This window comes from Diabrotica virgifera, chromosome 2 (assembly GCF_917563875.1).
Source record: "Diabrotica virgifera virgifera chromosome 2, PGI_DIABVI_V3a".
Lineage (NCBI taxonomy): Eukaryota > Metazoa > Arthropoda > Insecta > Coleoptera > Chrysomelidae > Diabrotica > Diabrotica virgifera.
In genome coordinates this window covers 86,822,414-86,850,080 of record NC_065444.1, presented here as the reverse complement: position 1 = coordinate 86,850,080, position 27,667 = coordinate 86,822,414, and the positions used below count along the sequence as shown (strand labels likewise).

The window sequence follows — 27,667 nt, the reverse complement described above, 5'->3', positions numbered from 1 at the left end:
AAATTTTTTTTTGCTGGACATTTATTATTGTTAACGCTTATTATTAAATGAATTTTAGATAAGTTTTACAGAAAAAAGTTTTGATCACTTTGTATAAACATTTTTTTAGCTGGTAATTTTTGGTTTTTTTATTACATTTTTGTTATCTTTCTTAATTTTCTCAAAAAGAAATAGTTTATTTCATTTCTAAAGTAAAATAATTTAGTGAATTCTAAAGACTACATCCTAAACTTTAAAAAGCACTTATAAAAGTGTAATAGATATGTTCAAACTTGAGTAATACCGTCTTAAAGTAGTGGTAATTCTATAAAACTACGAAGATTTCAAAAATTACATTTTTTGAGACGTCATATCATTTGAATTAAATTTTTGAGATGTTTTTTGAATGAAACATCATTTAGTAAGAAGCTTGAAATGTAAGTTGTGCAAAATTGAGAGTTCTATAGGAAACGTTGTATTAGTTACACATTTTTAAATCATTTTTAAACAAAATTCATGTAAGGCTCATTTTCCGCCCACACCGTACTTATGTCCAGATATTTTATTTCTTTCTATTATAACCATCAGATAGCTTAATTATTTTTCTTTAGTCCAATTTCTAAAATTTCATTTGACCGATCAGTTAAAGAATTACATTAAAATAACTCAATCGTGCACTTCGCCGTACGCTAGTTTACAGTGTGCCAATGTTTGTGAGAAGGGTGACATTAGCGTTATAAATAAAAAATTATAGAAGATACAGATAATTTTAGAAAATTCTTTGTATAGATAAGGTTTTTTTTGTAAAATTTTCTTAATTTTTTCAGTGGTCTCGTCAGTTTTTTTCTAAAGTTTATATTTTCGGAGTTATTTAAAAAAAAATCGAATTTCACAGTTCATTTATTTAATAAAAATGAAGCACCTACTTCTCGAGTAGAACTTTTTGATATGTTGTTTATTAAACATTTCTTAATGAAATTACAAAAAGTTCTATCTTGTTTGATTTTTTCTGAAGTGAAAATCTATATTTTTTAACCACCGAAACCCGAATTTTTTAAGTCCTTAGAGATCTCAAAAATCGAAATTCCGATGTACTCTGAAAATATGCTACTTAGCACATGCATCCTTAAGAATTATACTGCTAGATACCCTAACCATATATGTACAAGTGTACACGGATGCTTCAAAACAAACACATGGAGTAGGCTGTGCTTTTAATATACCAGCACTTAATGTTGAAAAAAAATTCAAACTTAATCTCATGACATCAATATTTTCCGCTGAAATTATAGCTATTATAAAAGCATGCCAATACGCTGACAACCATGATATAAAAAAATAAACATACTGTCTGACTCTTTATCAGTCCTAAAAAGTTTCTCTAGCCAACTAGATGCAAATTCTGTAAGCAGTAATCCATTTATAGTAGACTTAAAAAATACTAATATCTGACCTAACGAGCAGACAATTCAATATAATTTTTACTTGGGTTAAAGCGCACATTGGTCTCCAAAATAACGAAAAAGTAGATGAGTTAGCGAAAGACGGTAGTCTAAACGGCGAGGAAATTTCAAATGATATTGGACTACAAGAATGCATTTCGATAAGTAAATATAATTTAATAAATAGCTGGAAATTAAGATGGAAACAATATTGCGTAAACCACTCGACAAGTTACACACTGTTGCATCCAGAGATGCCAACGCAGTACTGGCACAAAAATCAAGATTTGTCGAGATATGATATAGTTACCATAAGCCGTTTAAAATTTGGACATGCCTGTTTCCCGTCTCACTTGTTCAAGATTGGTCTGATAGAGTCTGATTTATGTGAAATATGTAATATACCAAGCAATTTAAATCACATTTTTTTCGCATGTAACAAGTTTCACATACACAGAAAAAAATTATAAATTCAGCTGATGCAAGAAAACCTTTTCCCTCCTTACAATCTTATAAATTTATTGGCTCTAAATAAAATTTCAATTTTTAATATTCTTTTAGGTTTTCTCAAGTCGTGTAAATTAAAACTTTAGATTAGGATTAGCTTTGAATAACCTTTGTTTTTCTCCTGGTTGTTATAATATCCCTTGCTTCCGTGGTCTACCTATTCTGTGGTTAGTCACCCTGATCGATCCCTGGGTGTGAAAAGTGTTTTTCCTTTTCCCATCCTTGCTCGTTTTGGTTTCGTAATAATCTCGCTGCTTGTTAGGATTAGATAGTTTTTAGTTTAGGATTTGGTGCTGGCTAAATGGGCATAGCCCCCAAGGGCCAAAAAAAAAATCTATATGCACTCCCCTATGTCTGTGGTTGAAGTTTGATGTGAGACAATAAATATATTTTATCTACTCTATGTCATATTATGTATAAGTTTTTAGTTTGTGAAAACTGTCATTATAGATAGCAGTGCGTGAAGGGTTTAAAGTGTGCTTGAAGTAACAATGTATTTTTAATGGGATTTACTTTTTCGCTCTGTTTTTTGGCACACCTTCATATAATCAAATATCCTTAACTGTCGCGTTGTCATGGTGATGACATAATGAACAATAAATTACAACAAAAGTTTTGACAGTTTTGTGGTTTGAAAGAAGTTTTAAATGTCAAAGTTCTAAAAACTGTAGAATAGAAATGAATTCCAGTGACGAAAAGTTACAGTTTTTTTATTTGTTTATCATAGATAAAATATTGTATGAAACTGTGCGTGAAGTACTTCTTGCGAACTTACGCGATGTATAGCACTCGCGCCGCTGTCGCTTGTGCTCTAAACATCGCGAGCCTTCGCAAAAAGCATACTTCACGAACTGTTTCATAAATAACTATTTTATGGTTCAAAAATGTTTTTCTTTAATTTTGGACCGTGTTGGAGTGTGATGTCCACTATCACCCCCGTAGATCCGCCACTGTTCAGTAATTTTCTGAAGAATCGTTGTAACTGCAGCTATCCTAGTATTGTATAAGTGTGAAGCATGCACAAAAAACATGATAATTATGTTGCTCTAACAGCATATTTTCTATCGTTCTTCTTCAGTTTTCTGAGGACTTTTCGGAAGGTTTCTGAAGACCAAAATACGATGCATCTATTTTTGACCACGGATTCATACACAGCACGCAAATATGCATGAAACAATTGAGTCTGTGTTCTTTCAATAATAAATATTTTTGTTCATTTTACTGTGAATTAGTGCACTTGACGTACACTGAACACCTGAATCCAGTAACTTCAGAAGGCTGCAACTTCAAAGTAACAGTTTTTCAGACATAGATCCTCTGAACTTTTTTTATCTGCACATTGAGATCTATCATTGAAAATTTGACTGAGGACACTTTCCCATAAGGAGTGTTGCGGGGTCCTTTGATGTGTTATATCTAATTTAAGTTAATTTACGCCTCCAATACAGTGGAACCTCGATAACTCGGATTAATCGGGACCGCGACCGATCCGGGTTAGCCGGAGAGCATTGTAAAAATTAATAAAATACGGTATACTTATATAAGTATAGTTAAATGTAGATAAAGTCCGTTATAATTAAAATAACATGAAATATATATGCACAGTACACATCTAACTTACCTATTATAGTTGTATATTGTATAGAGTATAGAGTATAGAGTATAGTATAGCCAGTATAGATAGAATATTGTTCATTTCTAGGTAAAAAAAAACTCAGTCAGTTTCGGTTGTGTCAATTTCGTCTGCCATCGGAACGATGTTATGTTATTTAAGAACAGTGGCTCTTTCATTGTTTAAAATTTAAAAGACCATTGTTCTAAAAATAATTTTTTAAAAAACAATTGAAAATAAATAAAGGAATAAAAGGTGGCTGTTGTTTGCGATAGCCCGATAATGGATAATGAACGTCGCTCTGCCGCCGCTGCCGCCGTGTGCCATGAGTCATTTTTACCGTATATTTACCGTATTACACAAATACCCATTATCTCTCAAATATTATATATGGTCGAAGCCAAGTTTTATCAATGAAACTCGATATTTTTAAGACATTCCAGAAGCGGCTACAGATAAAATGTCTTAACAAAATACATACATTTTTATTGTTGAAATGTTTGTCTGATGAAAATCGGTCCGGGTTAGCCGGACTTCCGGGTTATCGGGGGCCGACTTATCGAGGTTCCACTGTAATGTCGAAGTGTATGTTATTTGGACAAGTATTTTTATGACTCTTTTGTCTTATGCGCGCACCACACTCTCGGCGAATTTACTTCGCCAAAGTTGACCGAAGTCCGAAGTACCTCACTACACACTCGTTCTACTTCGCGAGGAACACATTCAAGCGATGCGATACCGACTTTGATCTCTTTGACTCGGACGCGCGAGACCGACAGAGAACGGAAGTAGAACGAAGCGAGGCAAAGTTGCACAAGGTGGCCGTCTTACTACACTCTCGTACTTGTTTAACCTCGATCGACTTCGGCAAGAGTGTAGACGGCGTTTAATAATTGCTGCTTCAAGTTCAAATCTGCTTTATTTTTTAAACGCCGTCTACAGTCTCGCCGAAATCGATCGAAGTTCTGCAAGTTCTACAAGACCGTACCCAACATATTTGGAAAGATTTAACTTAAAAGATGATGCATATTGTGAATGTGGAGAACTAGGTACACCAGAACATGTAGTGTTACATTGTGAAAATACTATAGAAAATGAAGAACATAGAGAAATGAGAAGAAGATTAGAAAGAATTGAAATAAGAGATATATTACAAAATGAAGAATATTTTGAAATATTAAACAATCTCACACAAATAATATCTAAAAAACAACAAGAAATCTATAATAATAGAAGAAGACAACCAATAATCCAACCCTGATGAAGTTGAGTAAGATAAAGTTAAAATAAATAAAATAAAATATAAATTCAAAAATAGATATTTACAATTATAATAATAATAATTCAGTATAAAATAAATAAATAAAAATAATAATTCAATACAGAATTCATAAAAAAAAAAAAAAAAAAAAAAAAAAAAAACTACCAACTCTCTTCTGAAAATAGAGGAACTGTCTTTATAACTTAGAAGGGAGTTGATAGTACCAAAAATATTTTCAATTGTTTATTTAAATTTGTTTGTTATACGTAATTAATAGATTATGGCAAATTGTTAATTGTAAAAATAGATTTAATAGTTGACTAAAAAATGTAAAAATATAAAAAAAAATATATCTGTAATCCCATCAGGAAAAAACGACCTGGATTAGTCACTAGAGGCCAGGTCATATGTATAAATAATAAATAAATAAATAAAAAAAAAGTACAAGAGTGTAGACGGCCACTTCTTGTAACTTTGCCCCGCTTCGTTCTACTTCCGTTCTCTGTCGGTCTGGCGCGTCCGAGTCAAAGTGATGTTTGTCGGTATCGTACCGCTTGAATGTATTCCTCGCGAAGTAGAACGAGTGTGTAGAGAGGTACTTAGGACTTCGGTAAACTTTGGCGAAGTAACTTTGCCGAGAGTGTGGAGCTCGCATAAACATGTCTCTGATCTCAGTTTTGGTTTTATGCACATCCATCTCCATGCATATTTTGTTTTAAGTGTTTGTTCTTATCCAGAGATTTTAATCCTTTTACAGAGTCGTTTGTTAGAGTTCAGCGCTTTACAGATCTCTTTATCATTGTTGTTTAGAACATTTCACCGGTTGGTAAATTGACTTAATGAATGTCTCGTGTTCTTCAGAAGACGGGAACCAGCTTCTGTAGTGGTTGATTATGAAGACACTGATTATCTTTGTCGAAATGAAACAAGGTGTAAATCGGCCTTGAAATGAATAATAAATGGAAATATGTAGATGTTTTATTTTATAACACAAACACTGCTTACAAACACTGTACAATAATAACGGTTACGAATTTTAATACACAGCTTTGCTATGTCTTAGCGAACCGTGAGTAAATGTAGACCTTTTTTTGAGTTTTGAGTGTCAACCTTGTACGTAATTATGGTAGATTGAGAAATATGGATTGTTTTCCAAAATGGACGAACCGAGAGTAGCAAGAGAATTGTAAATTGAGACTACATTAGTATGTACACTGAGAATAAGGTACACTGAGTTGTATTAAACGCGACCGAGTAACTCTGTGACTGGTTGGTAACTAACTAAACTGATTAACTGAGGAGCATATGAAATCGGCTTCTTTAGACTTTTACAGCAAGGGAGAAGTCAATAATTAACTGTTGTGCGTGTCTAATTTAAATTTTAGAGTAAATAAAAACTTTTATAGCCGTCTGGTACCAAAAAGAGCTTTTAGTATTTTGGGGAAGATAAAAATGCAATAGCGAACTGAACTTGAGCTTGTAATCCCAGCTACAGCACGGCCAGTTTCACTTTGTATTTGAGATTTGGATGCGCACTGTTGCTGACGTTCAGTTTTTCGATATGTTTTGAATTTTATTTTGGTACCGCGCCGGTATTTTACATGGCCATATGTTACCAAAATAAAATTTAAAAAATTTGGAAACACCGACCGTCAACACCAGTTTGCATCCAAATCTCAAATCCAAAGTGAAACTGGTCGTACTGTATGTTAGTCCACATTATGGTGAATTTAGGCTATAAATTGTTTTTATAAAGGCTAAACACGTGTGAGAAAGAAGAAATAACTCAGGATCGAGATTATGAATTTTTCAGAGCGTCTTTGACCAAGTCAAAATGTTTGCGACAGTCAACGGAAATACAGAGAACTCCAATGGATTAGTAATTTAACGACTTTTCTCACATTCGAGTTAATTGGAAGCTGCAAAAGGGCAAATGTCCGAATACGTGTATAAAGTAGTAGTAGATGCGATACATTATATTAAGATCGTATAAGTAGAAATATACTGCTCTTCAAAAGTTAGGGATATAGAAAATTATGCTCATCTTCATAGTTAAATTTTTCATGAACAGATTAAGGGATTTCGCTAATTTTTTTTTATTATTATTTTAGATTTTTCTTTAGTATTTACAATGTTAAGCAATGTCAAACTTCTTTTTTGTACTTATAGCGGGTGGAATAAAATAAATGTTTTTTATGTTAACATTGTGACACCCTGTAGGGAGGATGAGGTACAAATGTTATTATACATCGAAATCGTATTTTAGTCTTATGTTTCGTGAACAGTTTGTTTTTTGAATATCTCTGATATCTTTAGAAACAAAGAAAATAAGTGGTTTTATTCTTTAACATATTATGTGTTTCAACTGAAACAAAAATAAATAAACAGTAAAAATAACAGTTAACAAAACTATAAAAACAGTAAGGCACATTAGTAAACAGTTATTATCGCACTCTTCGAGAGTTATTTGTCGACCAGGTAAGCGGTATGCACACGCAACATAAGAGAGACGATATTGTTTAATGGAGGCTCTGTGATGTTGTGAGGTGGGAGTTCCTTGAGAATAAGTACGGTTTTGGTGTCTACGTGAAGGTTCTTTAAAGAGCGAGAGGAACATTACACATATTTTTTCTTTAAACACTCTGTTCCGTTCGCACTATATTTATGTAGGAAATAATTTCATCTTAGTGGTCTGATAAGAGATGGTCGGTCTCCTCACATATCGCGTGTCGCCAGTTAAAACACATATTAGAGAGTAAAATCGTCTAGTTTCTTTGTTATTAAAGATAGCCGGGAAATTTAAAAAATTAAAAATTTGCAAAATATGAGACTACAACATAATATCGATGTATACCCACCTTTGTGCCTTTTCCTCCTTACAAGGTGTCTCAAACTTGTGTTTCGGTTAAAACACCTGTTAAACTACAAAACCGTCTGTTTTCCTTGTTTCTAAAGATATCAGGGATATTCAGAGAACAAAATATTCACAAAACATAAAAAATATTCTGATGTACCTCGTCCTTCCTACACGGTGTCTCAAACTTAACATAAGACAACAATTTCTTTTTTTCCACCCGGTATATATATATAGTGACTGTACAGTCACTATATATAATGCGAAAGCTTTCTAGATCCTATTTCTTGGGAGGATCAGTCCCTTTTGCTTATGTTATCTTCTTAACGATTTCTCTCCATTTTTCCTGTCTCTAGTTTTTCTCCGCTATTCTCCGATTCCTGAGTTTTTTAAGTCTTCTTCAACTTCTTGCAACCATTTTGATCTTGGTCTTCCTCTCTTCATTCTTCCTCCTGGATTCTATTCTATCATAGCATACGTCACTTCTTCATCTCCTGCGTGCCAGATGTGACCTAACCATCTAACTCTGCATTGCTTTATTTTGGTCAAGATATCTTCTTTCAGTACTTTTTTAATCTCTGCATTGGTCGGCTTCTATATTCATTTTCCTCTGTTCTGATTGGTCCCAGTATGGTTCTCATCTCTCTCTCCACTATTCTTAAGTTTTCTGCATCTTTTTTAGTCATCGTCATTGTTTCTGCTGCGTATAATAAAATATTGGTCTAATTATGGTGTTATACATTCTCATCTTGATTTTAATATTGTTCTGAAGCTATTTCCTTGTGGCATTTTTATAATGAACTATTTTAAATGGGAAATAAGCCACAATTTTACTAAAAAAATGAATTTATTAACGTTTCGACGCACAAGTCGGGTGTCGTTGTCAAAATACAAAATAATACTAAATAAACAAAAATGTTGCTGCTTAGTAAAAAATTCTTCTAATAATTTATTTAATCTGATTCATTTATATCGGCAATTCAGGAATATATTATACATTTTAAAGTAGAAGACTTTAAAATGATATTGCCAATATTGATGAGTTTATTGGTTTATTAGTTAATATTGGTTTTAATAGTCAATATTTTACTTTTAAGTATTGTTTTATTTGCAAAATATGCTTTATTCGCTGCTAATATTTTTTCCTGTATTTCTGGTATTCTTTCACCGGTTTTGCTTTTTGTCACTCCCAGGTATTTGAAATTTTCTACATCTTCAAACTCTGAATTTCCTATTTTGGTTTTTCCTTTTATTGCTGTTTTCCCTAGTCTTAATATTTTTGTCTTTTCTTCATTTAATCTGAGTCCCATTGTCTCCCCTTTCTCTCTTATTTCTTCTAGAATTTCTTTCATTATGTTTCTATTCGTTGCAATAATAATCATGTCGTCTGCGTAGGCGATTATTTGTCCACCTCTTGTTCTTAAGTTCCCTTTGTTTATATTTCGTAGTACATATTCTAAAGCTAGATTGAACAGTGTCGTGGATAAGGCATCTCCTTGTTTCACTCCTTTATTTATAATTAATTCATCTGTCTCGCCTCTTTGCGTCTGTATGCTAATTTTGGTAGTTCTCATTGTCATATTTATTAATTTTCTGAGTTTACGTGGGATTTATAATTTTCCAGGGCAATCATTAGTTCTTTTCTCGTAATCGAATCAAATGCCACCCGGTATAAGTACAAAAAGAGCTTGAGTAAATCTTTGCACAACTTTGTAAATACTAAAGAAACATATTAGCGGAATCCATTAATCCTTTCAGTCATCGTGTCCACACCGATGGACATCGATTTTCAAAGCATTCTCTTAAAACATCGATGGTTATTATCGCCCAAATCATTTTGTCCATGTGTGGGTACATGCATAAGAAAAGCATTGAATACATTGATAGCCATCTGTTAGTCGATTTGTGAAGCTATATAAAACGCAAAACAGGTTGCATTTAGCACGCTGTCGTGGTGGTGAAAACACCTGTTTGTTATTGGAACGATTTCTATTGAATAAACTTGTTTTTTCGTACAAATACCTGCTGATTTGGGTAAGTAAAGAGCATTAGTATAGTGTGTTTATATTATGTATCAAACTGTTGACTGAAAATATCTTATAAAGTGGTGTATATTTATATGTCCATGTAGATGGACAAAATGACTTAGGTATACTTATGCATATAAAAATTAGCAAGGTCGTGTTGTTTTAGATATCCATAAAATGGAAAGTTTACCGTCAACTAGTAAAGAAAAGAGATGGTCACGACCCTTGACTGAGGATGAACTTCTGGATTTACTCATGAAAGACGATGACTCAGAAATATTACGTTTGTCAGATGCTGATGACGCCAACAGTATTGCGGATCTAAATGACGTTTCCTCAGAATTTGGCGATGATATCCAAGATATTGAGGAAACTATTTTTGAAGGATTGATCCAAGAACAGAAGTCAACAGAAAGAGGTGAGTTAGAAAATCTAGAATATCCCAATGAAGTGACTACAGAACAACCAATGTCTGAGGACATGAAAACCAAAGAAAATTCCAACCAAACCACTGAAAAACAAACAACTGCAAAGGAGAGACTGCTAGAGTTTTGTAAAGAGTTCAAACTCACAAATAAGAAAGATGTTTGTTGGAAAAAAAATATTACCTATCTTACCAGGCCAGTACAGTGGTTTGTTCCAGAAGAAGTACAAGTTGATGAATTACCTGCTCCTATTGAATATTTTATGAAATACATACCTGATGCTCTGTTTGAGAAGATTTCAGAAATGGCTAACTTATATGCCGTACAAAAAAATATTGCTCAGTTTTCTCCATCAGATAAAGAAGAAATAAAGCGATTTGTAGGCATTCACATTATTATGGGAAATCTAAAATTCCCAAGAGCAAGACTGTATTGGTCCTAGCTTACAGGTATTTCAATTGTAAAAGATAATATGACATTCAATCGCTTCTCTAAGTTGCGCAATACCATTCACTTAGTAGATGTAACAGCAAGAGGTGACGAAACAGATCGCATGTGGAAAGTCCGAGAAATATATAATTCCATTAGAAATCGTTGTAGGGAACTTCAAACCGAAACAAATTTGTGCATTGACGAGCAAATTGTTCCATTCAAGGGATAGATCAATGTCAAGCAGTACCTCCCAAATAAACCGAAAAAATGGGGGATCAAATTATGGATATTGGCTGGACAATCTGGTACCATTTACGATTTCATCCTATATCAAGGTGCTGAAACGGAAATAAAAGAAAATTATGCACAGTTTGGACAAGGAGCTGGAACTGTGATGCAGCTAGTTGAGAGAATTGAAGAAACTCATCACGGTTTGTACTTTGATAATTTCTTTAGTTCTTATCACCTCTTTCAATGGTTGAACAATAAATCTATTATGGCTGTCGGAACAATTAGAATAAACCGATTTTTTGGACCAGAACTAACATCTGATAAAGATCTAAAAAAAATGGTAGAGGTAGTTTTGATGTAGCGGTTAGTGAAGATGGAATTGTGATTACAAAATGGTTCGACAATAAACCAGTTTTAGTGGCTTCAAATTTTGTTGCAGTGGGAAAAATGGATTTGTGCCAGAGATGGGATAAGACGTAGAAAGAGTATATAAATGTATCTAGACCGGAAGCCATATCGCTTTACAATTCCAACATGGGTGGTGTTGATAAGTTAGATTTTTTATTGAGCGTTTACAGATCCTACAGACGATCCAGAAAATGGACTGTACGTATGATAACACATGCTATAGATATGGCGATAGTAAATTCGTGGTTGGAATATAGAAAACAAGCTGAACTGCTAGGCGTACAACACAATAAAATCCTGGATTTGTGGGACTTTAGAATGAGTATTGGGCAACACCTCATTTTACATAAGGTTCCACCAAAGAGAGGCAGATCATCTGGTCAAGAAAATACTGGTACAACAAATAATAAAAAAACCAAAACTGAAGCAAGGCCATATATTGAATTACGGTTCGACAGCTATGGACATTTTCCGAAAATGGATGAAAAAAAAAGATAGTACACTTTGCAAAATGGAGAACTGTAAGGGAAAATCACATACATTTTGCGTGAAATGTAATGTTCACTTATGTTTTGTAAGCGGTCGTAACTGTTCTTTTAAATTTCATGTAAAATGATTAATTCGTTATTTACAAAGAATATTGTTTATTTCGTCATTCTAATGATATTCAAATAAATTTCTAAAATCTTCAGGTTTATTTTATTTTGCTTCATGTCATAATGTCCATCAACATGGACATGTCATATGCCAAGTGACATATGACATATCAAAAAAAAAATGATGTTAAAATTATCAACAAAAATAGTTTATTTTATATACCAAATATGAGAATTTTCCCATAGCTCAAAAAAAGTTGTGACTGAAAGGGTTAATCTGTTCAGGAAAAAATCAAATATGAAATGATCATAATTTTCTATATCCGTAACTTTTGACGAGCAGTTTATATTATCGATATTTTATAAGGTTGTAAATATGGCGGTTGTAAATATTTTAACATTTGTCATTGTTCAGTCCTGTGGCTTTTTTATAAAAGTTTTTTATATAATTATTAACGAAACGTTAATAAAATAATTTTTTTGGTAAAATTGTGGCTTATTTCCCTTTAAAAATAGTTTATTATAATTATTAATAAAACAAGTTATTGTCACCCTGTAGTATAATCACAGACGTGTTTCACCATCGTCATATAAACTACTACAATCGAAAAAAAATATTTAAAAGCTATGACAAGGTGCATCTGTCCTATTCGACAATTAGATCACAAAATATCGAAACACATACGACTTTTCTGCATCCAAGGCCCGATGCGTGTACCACCTTTTACGGTTTGCTGCCACATGTGCGTTTGCTTATGCGTCGAATTTATTCTTTGTCCTCAACACACAAAACATTAATATTCATTTTGATACTTAGCACAACACTCGATAAATGCCTTCAAGCTCTTAGAAGGTATTTTGTAACGTAGTGGGAAGTGTTAGATCATTCGAAAACGCGGTTCCTCATCCAAAATTCAAATATCGCGTATTTTTTTACCAGTTTGTGTTTCGCGTTCAATAAAAAAAATCGAGTTTTAAAATTTAATATTGTCGGAATTAAGTGTATAGAGTCAAAGACCTTTTAACGATAGGAATAATATTGTGTATTAGTCCAAGAAGATATCAAGATGATATTGTTGTTGTTTGTGATATAATACAGGGGCTTCTTATCTACAATATTTAAACTTACACAGTAAAAGTTAAAGGTAGTTTATTTTTTTATAAGTATTATTTAAAAATTGTAATATCTTAATTTATGGTATTATTTTGTAAAAATCTAGTTCTTTTGTGTTTATTTCTCTTTGTATTTAGTTCTTTTATATCTTTTTTTTAAAAACTCCAACATCGAAGTTAAAAACTCCTTAGTAGTAGGTATAATTTAATTAAAAATCTTAAAAAGCCAAATGGATTACATAAATGTGTTCAGAACGAATGTTTTCGGACTTATCAGTCCATATCATCAGTAGCGTTACCAGGTGTCCCGATTTGCGCGGGATGTCCCGATTTTCAGGGGTCTAAGGACGCGTACCGATTTGTACCTGATCGGGACACTAAATGTCCCGATTTTTACCCACGAAACCCAATTTTAGGATGTATTAGATTAGATTTATAGATGTATAGGAGCCAAATTTTGGTGGATAGCTAGGGTATACCATAATAAATAAAGTTTTGCAAGTCCCCATCGATCCCATGTGTGCAACAAAAGTTATTCGGGGTCAAAGATCAAAATTTGAGATTTTTTGAATATTTTTCGAAAACGGTAAGCTTTATCAAAAAAGAACCTTAAACCGAAGTTGTAGATCTTAAAATTATCTACAAAAATAGTCCTTGCTATTTTTTTCCTAAGAGTTGCCATTCCTGAGATATCGCGATTCTAAGAGTCACATTATAAATCACGATATGCACACGTTTCCACACCACCTGTCAGGTAGTGTACTCGGCGCGTTTTTTTACCGTGGTTTCCCCTGTGGACCTACTGTTTTGACAATTTTAGGATAATTTAAGGAAACAATACCGGTAAAGTTCTAGATATTACCTTATTATTGATATTGATTATTGATATTGCTATTGATTATTAGGTTAACTATTGTTTTGATTTCTTTAGATATTTTAATCAGATTCATATTCTTGAAAGTCTACTTCAACAGTCAAGTCTTCTTCGATTTCATCTTCTTCCTCTTCCTCTTGCTGGATGTTCAAAAATTGTTCAAATGTGACTGAGTCATTGGTCTCTTCATTAAAATCACAGGACTCTTCCTCTGTTGTACTAAACTGGACATTTGAGCAAGACTGAACTTGGCAACTGGTACACGCTAGAGAACACAGCAACCCGACTTTTTTACATCCACATGTGGCACTACAACCTTTTTTGCAATTGCAAAAAATAGTGTTAAGGAGTTTTTCTGGAGCAGGTGGGAGTAAGGTTTTAATCGGTTCCAGAGTATTATCTATTAATTTCCAACCCCAGTCTTCTGGATTCAGTTCATTGCCTAGCCATGTTTGCACTTGATAATATAAATATACTCGATACAAATGTCGAAAAGCAGATGCTGATGTTGGAGGAAGACATGATAGTTGTACTTGTTTCTTGTTTCACGTATTTTTTACAAAAGTTAAGTATCGGTATTTATCAAGAAAACTAATTTTTTTTGGAGCTCCATAAACCGCAAGAAGAAAGCAAATTCCTTCCGTAATTATTGTTTGCGGTGTGGAATCAAGTTCTGTAAAAACTTTACAGCAGTCAGTCAAATCTTTTTTTTTTTTCGAATAATTTAAGTACTGACGTTTTGCCCCTTCTGTACATTGCTGACGTAGTGTCGCAGACGGTTATCGCATGTAAAAATAAAATGTACTTTTGCATTGGGAGAAGCCGATAAACTTTTCGAAGAATATATCTCTGTTCGCTGTTGAGCCCTACCAGGTTTCAAAAAATAAATAACTTTATCTACTGGAGCCCTTGCAGTAAGCAGTACTGACAAATCAACATCTTCACCAACTACAATTGTTGTTTGTTGCCTTAAATTTTTCAATTGCTGTATTGCTGTCTCAATTATAAGGACATCTGCGTCATTTTTAGCTTGTTTCACTTCAATATTCGCAGCTGTTAATTTGTCAGTTAACATGGAAATGAAACGAGATTTATTATTAATGTTAGCGAAAAATTATTGTTGATTCGCTGAAACTGTTATATTTTCATCAAAGATAATCTCGGAACCCGATGATGTTTTTGTAGTTCGACGACGTTGTTCTGCAGCTTTAAAATTCTTTATCGAGTCACTGTAGCCGTCAAATACCACTGTCACTGTAAGCCCGTAATGTCTGCTAAATGGTAGACGCTTGTAATAAGTACTTATATTCACTTGAACTGAACCTTTAGCACTAAAAGAAACAGATAATATGAACAAAACCTACGGACAATACTGTAGCCATTGTTTACACTAGACAATCTGTTTTTTTTACAATGGTACCTAGAGCCAAATGTTTTTCAAGGCCACGTGGATAGAGGAAATTCAGTTTGGGACTGATTATCTTTTGAAGAAATATTTTCAGAATAGTATAGTATATTATATAAAAGAGACACAAATAGGCATTTATACTTGTCTTAAGTGCCACATTATGTATATACGTGGCTTATAATATGTGCATAATAAAATGTATAAAGCAGGTAACTTTTAAAATCGCGATATCTCAGGAATGGTAACTCTTAAGAAAAAAATTGCAAGGACTATTTTTATAGAGAATGTTAAGATCTACAACTTTGGTTTGATGTTTTTTTTTTGATAAAACTTACCGTTTTCCAGAATAATCCAAAAAATCTCAAATTTTGACCTTTGACCCCTAATAACTTTTGTTGCACACATGGGATCGATGGGGACTTTTAAAACTTTATTTGTTATGCTAAACTCTAGCTCTCCACCAAAATTTGGCTCTCCGGCAATTTTTGTTATTTGCCAACTATTTTGATGTCTAAGTTGACCGGATTAATGACTTGCAGTGAATTTTATAACTATGTTATAAAAACAAGGCACTCCTAAAAGCGGAAAAATCGAATGAAAAATGTAATTTTAATAAAAAATAAATACCTAATTTACTTAATCTACGATTTTGTTTTGTAATTTCGTCTGATTATTATTATTATGTAGAATTAAATACAGATTAGAGAAAAACCTTGTATCCAGTAAATGAACGGGAAATACGGCGATACCGTGTAATTTTCAGGATCAACTCCGAATTGCATGAAGGTTCTACTTACCATCTACTTCAAAGATGAACTTGTGCCGTTGGTTGCTTTTACTCGGTGGGTAACAGTCACCCCCTAGTCAGGGGTGAAAAACCGCGCGTTTAAAATAAGTCCGGAAGTAGATAAATTGACTAATTCTAAGTAATTTTAGTTCTAACGAATTTTTTAATTTAGTTAATACTTTTCGAGTTATTTACGATTGAAAATGTTTATTTTTGACAAAAAAATCACGTTTTCAGTGTAATTTTCACAAATAACTCAAAAAGTAAGTATTTGATCAACAAAAATATTCTTAGCAAAAACGTATGTAGCATAATATAAAAAAATGAAAAAAATTGTGAACTCGTAAAGTCTATAGACCCATCAAAAGCAAAGTTATAGCTCATGAAAAATACGTTCTTATTCGTCAAATTCCAAATAAAATATTTCAACGTGAAATAACCAAGAAATGAAGCACTTTTCGGGAAAAACCAATTAAAACTTTTTTAAAGTATTTAATAAAGCTTTATTTTTATTAGTAAAAGACGTGAAAAAAATAAGAAAAATCGTGCAATGTTTTAGTGTCAAGTATGCATCATTCCAATGCAGTGGTTAATGGAAAACCAGACATTATAAGAGTAAAAGATGGTTTTTGCTGGCTTTCGATTCAGAGGGATGCACCCCTGGACAGTTGTTTCTGCCTTACAGGCTTGCTCAACTGAGCTAGCGTGCACACCTCTGAAGCGAAAACGAGCCACCCTATATAATTAAGTGAAATTTCAAAGATCATTTGAAATCCACATTGGGACGCAATTCAGCGAAATCTCTTAAATGAACTGGAAAGCCTCAGATACAGAATCCACCATCATAATAAAAATTAAAATGGTAAATAATTATTTAAATCTTGAATGGGTTGCATGTGAGAGTTCATTTTAAATGAAGTAAAAGTCAGACTTACTCTCAATCTTTATTATAACTTCCGACGACCGGTTTCGCTCTTTAAAATTTGTAGAGCATTTTCAGGTCAAAGGTAACAAGTTACAAAATGATTCGGATACAAGGTGCTACCAACTCAGTATTCATTATCATGATGTTTCTGTTAAAGTTATGTTAACGGGATATGGTGGAATAGACGGAGGATGCAGCAAAGGTAAACAAATTTATGGGATTTAGAAATTCTTGAGGGTGATGAGATAGTTAGTGTAAGTCAACCAACAAATCTGTGCCTGTTAAAATGTTTGTGTAGATCAAATTAGTGAATGACATATATACAATCTTAATGTGTGTTCATTTTTGATTTTAATGTGTATCCGAATCATTTTGTAACTTGTTACCTTTGACCTGAGGATGCTCTACAAATTTTAAAGAGCGAAACCGGTCGTCGGCAGTTATAATAAGATTGAGAGTAAGTCTGACTTTTACTTCATTCAATTATTTAAATCTGAATATTTTCTTGTTGGAAATTCTTTCTGGTATTTTTATGTTTTAAAAAAGTTTCTAGCATCAAAACAAAACGAGTTATGCTCAAAATCAAGTTGACTCTTCTTTTTTTTTGTAAAAAAAATCGTGAAAATATCCCTCTACCCCAAATGAAATTAATCGTTACCACTTTACAAACAATTTACTTTACTTATTCATTTTTTACATGATTGAAAGGGCCTGAACGAGTCACTAATCACGAGTGTATGCAAAATATGAACAGCCATATTTTAACCAATTTTTGTCTTACAGAAAAACAAAATGAATCTATCCTACTTTTTTATAACTTTATAATTATGCTATTTATAAAAGCAAAACCTACTTTTTACTCCTTGAGATTTTTAGTATCTCTAATAATTTTTTTAAGTTATTTTGAAAAAAGGGCATTTTCCAATATTTTAGGAAATTTTTTTAACATAAAACAATTTTTTTTTTAAACTAAGCACTTCCAACCGGTAAACCTTACAGATCGTATCAACCATACACACATAAAGTAAATGGTAAAGCGGTAACGATTAATTTTATTTACGGTGCTAAATAGGGGGAGATTTTCACGATTTTTTTTTAACAAAATAAGGGGCCAGCTTTATTTTTAGCGTAAATGGCTTAGTTTTAATGCTAGAGATTTTTATATAAAACAAAATTAAAGATTTTTTTAAACACTTTAAACAATTTTAATAGGTTTTGCCCGAAAATTGGTTAATATTTTGGTTATTTCAAGTAGAAAAATTTGATTTGGAATTTGACGAATAAGAAAGTATTTTTAATGATCTATAACTTTGCTTTTACTGGTTTTATAGACTTTCTGAACATACAATTTTTCGCTTTTCTAAAAGCTACATTTTTGCTAAGAATATTTTTTTGATAAAATTACTCGAAAAGTATTGACTTAGTTTAAAAACTATATAGAACAAAAGTTTTTTAGAGTTAGTCAGTTGATCTATTTTGGGACTTACTTTAAACGCGCGTTTTTTCACCCCCGATAAGGGGTAACTCTATATAACTGTCACCCCCAAGTAAGTAAAAGCAACCAACGGTACAAGTTAAACTTTAAAGTAGACAGTAAGTAGAACATAAAACCAGATTTTCATGCAATTCGTTTACTATGTATGAGTTTACTATGAAAATTACACTCCAAAACGGTCATTTACTGGGATATTTTTATTTATTTACCCTGGTCTACAACCCTAAATCCCGATTTGTTTTCCTTATAATATAGCGATTAAAAACAAATCGGACCTGGCAACACTTATCATCAGTGAACCTAAAATAGAATAAGTAATCCCACTAATGATAAATGGAATTACTTATTCTATTTTAGGTTCATTGATGATGGACTGATAAGCACGAAAACATTCGCTCTGAACATATTTATGTAATCCATTTGGGTTTTTAAGATTTTTAATTAAAATTATACCTAGGTATCTACTACTAAGAAGTTTTTTACTTCGATGTTAGAGTTATTTAACTACATGGTATGCAGTTAACCATGTAGTTACTGTGTTACAACAAGAAAGACTCCTTAATACTCAAACAAAAGAGTAAATGAATTAAAAATGTATAAACATTCTCAATTTCTTTGCAAAACGAAAATGCAGCAGCTGCAGAAGAGGATATGGGTTTACTGATGAGGGGAAAAAGATTTTCGAAACCGGTATAGACTCTTCCTGTACTCTCCGCTTTAACCAGAGTATTATGCAGCTGCTGCATTTTCGTTTTGCAAAGAAATTGAGAATGATTATACATTTTTAATTCATTTACTCTGTTGTTTGAGTATTAAGGAATCTTTCTTGTTGGAGCTTTACCACGCTGAGTAGATGAGTTGTGAATTATTTAAAATTATGTCATCTTAATTTCCTCGGCACCCTGTATGATTTATAAATTTTGAAAATCTCAGGAGGTGTAACCAGAGAAAGTATTCCACCTGTTGTCAATCTGGTGGTACGGAGGCGATATTTATTGTCGTTTTCTGCGCTACTTCGATTGATAACTTAGTTTGTTTTTCGGTAGATGGCCCTAGTTCATCGTTACAGTTCTTTCTTTGTAATTCGGGAAGGCCTAAGCTATCGTAAATGGTTAAAGTGGAGAGAAGAGGATATGGGTTTACTGATGAGGGGAAAAAGATCTCCGAAACCGGTATAGACTCTTCCTGCGCTCTCCGCTTTAACCAGAGTACCATGCAGCTGCTGCATTTTCGTTTTGCAAAGAAATTGAGAATGTTTATACATTTTTAATTCATTTACTCTTTTGTTTGAGTAATAAGGAATCTTTTCTTGTTGGAGCTTTACCACGCTGAATAGATGAGTTGTGAATTATTTAAAATTCTCTCATCTTAATTTCCTCGGCACCCTGTATGATTTATAAATTTTGAAAATTTTAGGAGGTGTAACCAAAGAAAGTATTCCACCTGTTGCCAATCTGGTGGTACGGAGGCGATATTTATTGTCGTTTTCTGCCCTACTTCGATTGATAACTTAGTTTGTTTTTCGGTAGATGGCCCTAGTTCATCCGTGACATTTCTTTCTTTGCAATTCGGGAAGGCCTAAGCTATGGTAAATGGTTAAAGTGGAGAGAAGAGGATATGGGTTTACTGATGAGGGGAAAAAGATCTCCGAAACCGGTATAGATTCTTCCTGCACTATCCGCTTTAACCAGAGTATTATGCAGCTGCTGCATTTTCGTTTTGCAAAGAAATTGAGAATGTTTATACATTTTTGATTTTTTATGATTTTATAAGATTTTATAACATTCAGATTGTGCAATCATCTATCTGTGTATAGGGTGGGCCAAGGATAAGAGTCCACCTCGATATTTGGCAGTAGTTATTAGATTTTAAGAAAATGCCGAGACAGGTCGATTTATAATTTGATATTGCAATTTTTGGCATATATTTTATACTAGTTACGTCATCCATCTGAGCGTGATGACGTAATCGATGATTTTTTAAATGGAAATAGTGGTCGTGTGGCAGCTCATTTGAAAGGGTGTGTAATTCTCTATTCAGTAATATAAACATTAATATCATTATTTGTACAGGGTGACCAAACACATAATTTTTGAATTAAATTAATTGTCGCAAAAAGAAGAATGTATGTAATTTATTTAACTCATACGTTGTACAGCTGTCAGAAAATAGAAAAATATGTTTATTTGACAAATAAACATTTCTTTTCGCTTAAATTAAATCACAAACAGCCTCCCACCTACCTTTTGAACATTTAATTTAAGCGAAAGACAATGTTTATTTGCTAAACAAACCTTTTTTATGTTTTCTGACAGCAATAGAATGTATTTTGAGTTAAATAAATTGCATGCATTCATCTTTTTCCGTCAATTAATTTAATTAAAAAAATATTTTTTGGCCACCCTGTATAAATAATGATAATAATGATTATATTACTAAATAGAGAATTGAACACCCTTTCAAATGAACGACACGACCTCTATTCCCATTTAAAAAATCATCGATTACGTCATCACGCCCAGATGGATGACGTCACTAGTATGAAATGTATATAAAAAATTGTAATTTAAAAATAAAAATCGACCTGTTTTGGCATCTGCTTAAAATCTAATAACTCCTGCCAAATATCGATGTGGACTCTTCAACAGAGTGGACTTTTCTTTAGCCCACCCTGTATAGGGTGGAAACCAGTTAAGGAATAAAATTATTTCTATCCTTGTTTTAAAAATTTGTAAGAAAACGCTGAGACCGGTCCAATTTTAAATATATAAATGTCTTCTTCTTCTTCTTCTTCTTCTTCTTCTTCTTCTTCTTCTTCTTCTTCTTCTTCTTCTTCTTCTTCTTCTTCTTCTTCTTCTTCTTCTTCTTCTTCTTCTTCTTCTCCTTTTGTGTATTCATGACTCTGTCTGTTTCTTCAATGTGCCTCTAGTAAGTTGTCGTTCCATCGTTTTCGTGGTCTTCCCACTGATCGTCTTCCTATTGGGGAACCGTCTCTCGCCGTCCTAACTACTCTATTTGTCGGCATTCGGCTTATGTGGTCATTCCATTCTATTCTTCTGTTTCTTACCCAGTTATTAATGTTGTCCACCTTGCATCTCCGTCATATACCTGTACTTCTAGTTCTGTTTCATAGAGTCTTGCCATCGATTTTTCGGAGGGTTTTCTTTTTGTCCTTCTTGTGGCGGGTCGTGTTTTTGCCGCATATGCCATTATTGGTCGGATGACTGTTTTTTAAATTATGCCTTTCATTTATTTTCTACATCTATTTTATTTATTATTTTTTATATTTTTATTTCTCCATATTGTGTCATTCCTGCAACCAGCGGCTCTGTTTGCTCTATTCACTTAATCTTCCACTATCTGTTAAACTCCATCACTTTTCTATTATTTCACCCTCCAGCTCCAATTTACATCTTATTAGATTTGATGTTATAACCATGCATTTTGTCTTTTTTTAGGAAACTAACATGTTAAATTTTCTGGCAGTTATAGGGTCTATCAGGTTGAACAATAAAGGACTCAAGGAATCCCCTGTGTTATCCCATTGCCAGCTTCAATTGGGTCAGTTAGTTCATCTTCTACTTTTACTTTTATTGTGTTGTTCTGGTAGATGTTTTCTATCGTTTTAATTATTCCTAGAGGCACCTCTCTTGAGTATAACAAATGGAAAACGTCCTTTGATTTGACCCTGTCAAATGCTTTCTTAAGGTCCACGAAACATAAAAATGCTTGTTTGTTGTATTCTAATGCTGGGGCCACAGTAACGTCTAATGCCGTTAATTAACGCGTTATTTGACTAACGCGTTAGGTGTAGTCATGACTTAGCGCGCTAATTTGTTAATGCCATTATTAATGTCGTTAAACGTTAGGCAATAGATCGGGTGTAGGTTTCTTTCGACACTACAAAGGAGTTACTCCGTTACTTATCGCGTTGTTGTGGCTACACTTGCACTGTTTCAACAAGTTGTAGCTTGCGGCGCAGCAGAGTAATTTGTTTTGTGAAATGGGTTACATAGATACTATTCTACGAAAATGGAGTGGAGTAACGAGAAAATAAATGAATTTTAGCAGTGTTTGAAACAGAACCTTGTTTATGGGATCACAGACAAAAATCACATAAAAATCGTGGTGTTCATGGTGACGCTGCACTTTTATCATCCACCATCTTCTTTTGAGTCTTGGTTTTTGCTTGATCCGTTTATAAAATAATAATTAGCACTCATAAAATATAACAGCCTAGAAACTTCGACTTCCATCTTGAAATTATTGATGTTGTTCTGAAGCTATTTTCTTGTGGCATTTTTACAATTTTATCTATTTATAATGGGAAATAAGCCACAATATTATTAAAAAATGATTTTTATTAACGTTTCGGCGCCCAAATCGGGTGCCGTTGTCAAAATACAAAATACTACTAACATAAACAAAAATGTTGTTGCTTAGTAAACAAATTCTTCTAATAATTTATTTAATTTGACTCATTTATATCGGCAATCCAGATACATAATATGATACATTTTAAAGTAGAAGACTTTAAAATGATATTGCCAATATTTATGAGTTACGTTCCTGGGACGACTTTACTGAAAGATAGTTCATTTGATTACATGAAATCAACCCCAACTAAAGAATATCCGTCACAAAAAAAAATCATAGCATGTGATCTGTCTTTAAAAAGACAACCACATGCAACGGTGACATTAAAATTCTCGCGTTAGAGATCTCATAGTAAATCACGAGGGAAAACCAGGAAAAACCTCATGATACTATCCCGACATCGTAAGTATTTGGTCTTACATTTAATTTACTCTCAAAATTTCTGACTTTACTATAATTTTGTTTAAATTATAAATAATATGAATAATACATGGATATATAAGTAATACTAAAATATAAAATATGTACTAACTTGATTATTGACTTACTAATTGTGGTATTTTCTTTCTATTGACTTCCTCTTTCAGTATGGGTATCCACATCCTACTGCATTCCACCGAGGAATTTGCAACACAATTGGTTTCGTTTAGCATAATTAGAGCCGCTTCTTTGATTTTTCTCTTTTTACTATCTGTTTCTTTCAGGACTATACTTGGATCTCTCCACTGAACTCTATGTTCATTATCCCATGCGTGTTGACATATTTGAGATCTATCAAATTCTCTATTTTTAATATAAGATTGATGTTCACTTATTCTAACGTTTAATGGTCTTGATGTTTCACCTATATAAAACTGTTCGCATTCACAAGGTATTTTATAAATACAATTCTTTGTCCTTTCTTGTTCATTGTTAGGTTTAGTTTTAGATAGAATAGATCTCAATGTGTTGGTTGTTTTGAATGTTGTTGAAATGTTGAATTTATTTCCTATTGTTTTAAGTTTCTCGGATAGTCCTTTTATGTATGGTATTGATATTTTCCTCGTATTATTTCTTGTGAATGTTGTAGGATCCCGTTCTATGTTGTTCTGTTCCATTCGATCCAATCTTGACAATTCCTTATTTATAAACGATAAAGGATAATCATTTTTTAATAAAACAGATTTAATAAAACGTCGAAACGTTAATAAAAATCATTTTTTAATAATATTGTGGTTTATTTCCAATTATAAATAGTTAAAATTGAAATTATTGGATTAAAAAACGCGTTTTCCGCTGACTACGCGCTAAAATAAGTGTGACCAGTCACTTTAACGCACAGTTTATTCCATCATTTTTGGTGTGTTAATTAATACGATAATGGACGTTAGACGTTAACGTTACTGTGGCCCCAACATCACGATTTCTCTTGAACTTGCCTCATTATAAACATAGCGTCAGTGTATGATTTTCCCGACCTAAAACCTTGTTGTTCTTCTGCTAATGTAATAATTTCATTCAGTTTGTTTGTTATCACTTTGGTTGTTAATTTTAATGTTGTGTTTAATAAGTTAATTCCTCTGTAATTCTCCGGGTCAAATTTGTCTCCTTTTTTGAAGAGAGGTATTAGGATGCTTGATCTCTATTTTTGTGGTATTCTGTTTTGTTCTATTATTTTTTGTCTTAGTTTTAATAGTTTAGTCAAATCTTGTCCTCCGTACTTTAGGAATTCGTTCTCCTAGAGATTTTTTTTTTAATTTTGTTGATGCTTCCTTTACCTCTCCTTTCTCGATGGTTTTGTCTTCGTTTGGTCGTAACTTCAGGTGTTGGTGGTTCATTTTCGTCGGCTTTAGCAAATAGAGATCGGAAGTAGTCTGCCCATGTTTCCTTCTGAATGTGTTTAAATAAAATAATGTGTGCATTTTAAATACAAATTTAAATGTACAGGGCGATACACGCAAACCCAGCATAGTCCACAAGCTTTATTTTTAATGGAACACCCTGTATATTTTTATTTTGTAAAAGCTGCTCACCAGCCTGATTGAATCGGATCGAATCTACATGAACTACAGCATGTAGGGTCATGTAGGAAAAATCATACAGGGTGAGAAGTGTTAGATCATTCGGAAAACGCGGTTCCTTATTTAAAAATCAAACATCGTGTAATTTTTTTCACCGGTTTGTGTAGTGCGTCCGATGAAAAATATCGAGGTTTAAAATATAATATTGCGATCGTCATATTTTGTAGAGTCAAAGACCTTTTAACAATTAGTATAAAACTGTGAATTTTCCCAAGCAGATATATCAATATGAGATTGTTGTTGTTTGTGATATCGGTATAATATGCGGGCTATCTACAATATTTAAACTTATACAGTAAAAAAGAAGGTAGTTATTTTTTTATACGTATTACTTAAACATTTTAATAATGTCTTAAAAACGTTGGTGCAAAATTTTGGACCAATGCTTGTTAAATGGATTCATTTTTTTTTCAAATTGTGAGAAAACTAATACATACGTAGATAGATTTTGAAAAATTTAAACGCAGAAGAAAAATTACATTATTACCGAGGACAGAAAGTCCTTTAGAATAAACAAAAAGTTTATTTTGAATGAAATATTTGGAATTAAAAATTACACTAAATTTTCTCTTTTTTCACTCTGTAACTTATTAAAATAGAGATTACAGAAATTTTCAGGGACTTTCGGCACTCGGTAATAATGTAATACTTCTCCAGAAATATCGAATTTCTCTTGCATTCTGACTATTTTTGACAATGTCATAACAAATTGCTAACCAACATAACTTTCCTAGCAACGGTACTAAATACCTGCTACGATACAATATTACTTCTAATTAATATAAAATAAAATTAAATCTTTAATTAATGCAATGACCCGCTATGACATAAAGTTTTGTATGCACTACGTGCATTATTAGATGATGTTTATACCCTCGGGCGAAATATTAACTCTTAAGGCAGAAGCCCTTGAGTTTATAAGCTTTATAAGTTTATACATTTTTTACCCGCTCAATGTTGTACTCTCCTATTGTTAGATTTTGAAAATGCCTTATTTCTAGATAGATAGACCAATTGAGTTAGAAAAGAAGAAAAGTAATTATGTATATGGAAATACAAAGAGAAGATTAGATACTATCACTGTTATATATATTTTTTGTAAATATTATCGTCTGGAATTATTTAGTAATCAACACAAATTGATTTAAAAATTCAAAATCCTACAAAGCCATTAGAATAATGAAATTTACTAGGTAAATAGTAATACTCATTAAAATTAAATTAACTTATATCCAATATCTGCATACCTTTTGTAAACCAAATTATGAAACAAATTATTTAGAAAAATAGGATTGTTTTTTTTACTCATAATGTTCGGAGATTATAAGGTACAAATTAACACAACACGCAAAACTAATTTGACAGAAAGCTGATAGGATATCTTAGTTCACAAAAAATATTCCATTTATATCATTGAATTTGATGGGGACATCTTACCAAAAAAAAACAAAGGTCAAATTATTGTCTCTCTCTTTTGTTATTTCATCTCTTACAATTTCCTAATCTCTGTCCATTTTTACTGCCATTATAAGACTTAGTCCAAGATGTGAATGTGTAAAATAAGTCTTCAGTAAGCATCAACGATAGAGCTGTAAGAGAAAAAATAGTAGGTACTAAATAGTAGGAAGAATAGAGCCAACTTGGTAACGAAGAAGAAACTAAGAAAATTCTGAATATTTCAAATATGTAGAGAACGGTCTTCAAACACATACAGAAAGAACAGACGTATCGAAAATATATAACCAATTATCAACAGCCTTAACTCTGATAATCTAAGACAAAAAGCAAGAGAACTTTTTAAACAACAAAGAAAAATGGAACAGAAAAACACAGCAAATTACACACAAACTAATAAAGAAATATCAAATGATATAAGGAAGGTGTACTATTTATAAGGTATAACGAAAAATTTATACGGTGGCCGAAAAGTCCCTTTACATTAATGAATTATTTTTTTATACAACAGAAAAAACTGATAAAACAATTTTGTTTGTAAGTTATTTATTAATTATTTATTTATCTAAAACATGGGTGTGAATACCTGCATTACCGCAACACAACTTGGTACGACGCCATGTTCGTATGCTCATCCATCTCAGCATGTCCATAGTTACTGACGTAAAAGCTGGGCGCACTCCGTTTCGCAAGTCCTCGTTCGAAACATATCTGCATTTCTAACGTTCTCTTTAATGAAATTCCACAGTGAACTGTCCGGCGCTGTCAAATATGGACGTCTTGGAGGCCGAGAAATTGGAAAACCACGTCCAATCCATCGGTTCGGGAAGATTTCATGCAGGCGTTTGTGAACAACGAGAGGAAAATGGGACGAGGCGCCATTGAGCTGTCAATTGCAATAATAACCTTTCTTTGATTATCTGCAGATAAATAAGTGTGATAAGTTATGGAGCCTTTAAAAAAATATGGCCCAAACAGATAAGTTGAAATAATTCCAGCCCATGCCATAACATGAGGCTGGGTTTTTCACTTCCTCAAAGAAATGAAGGTTGTCATTTGCCCAGAAATAAACATTTTGATTTCAAGAAATCGCAAACTTATCGGTGAACAGAACATTTTGTGTCTCACATGCTCTCGGAAATTGTTGAAGCAGCTTCAATTGTAGACTCTCTAGGTCAGAGATATGTAAAGAAAATAGATCAGGCTAGTCCTATGCCACTCAATGCATCGGGGTGTAACGCCGATATCAAGTACGGTGGTCTAGCTATCTTTGTCTGTCGTGCGAGTGTGAGCGTATCTACCAAGAGGTGGGAATAACGGAACGACAGTGACACACAGGTGGCGGCCATCATATGCTAGAGAGAGAAAGCTAAGCGCCGGTAGAGAGAGATAGATAGAC

At 32.8% G+C, this 27,667-nt stretch overlaps 1 protein-coding gene across 4 annotated transcripts in view; it reads left to right on the top strand.

Moving 5' to 3' along the window:
* LOC114331819 (protein croquemort) overlaps positions 1–27,667 on the top strand; it is a 317,116-nt gene that overhangs the window by 62,486 nt on the left and 226,963 nt on the right. The window contains exon 1 of one of the 4 annotated variants that reach the window (XM_028281486.2): positions 12,628–12,919. The exons of the other annotated variants lie outside the window; for them this stretch is intronic. The gene's annotated coding sequence lies outside the window, so the exon portion shown is untranslated. Of the gene's footprint in view, positions 1–12,627; positions 12,920–27,667 lie in introns of those variants that run through there. 4 annotated transcript variants of the gene reach the window in all.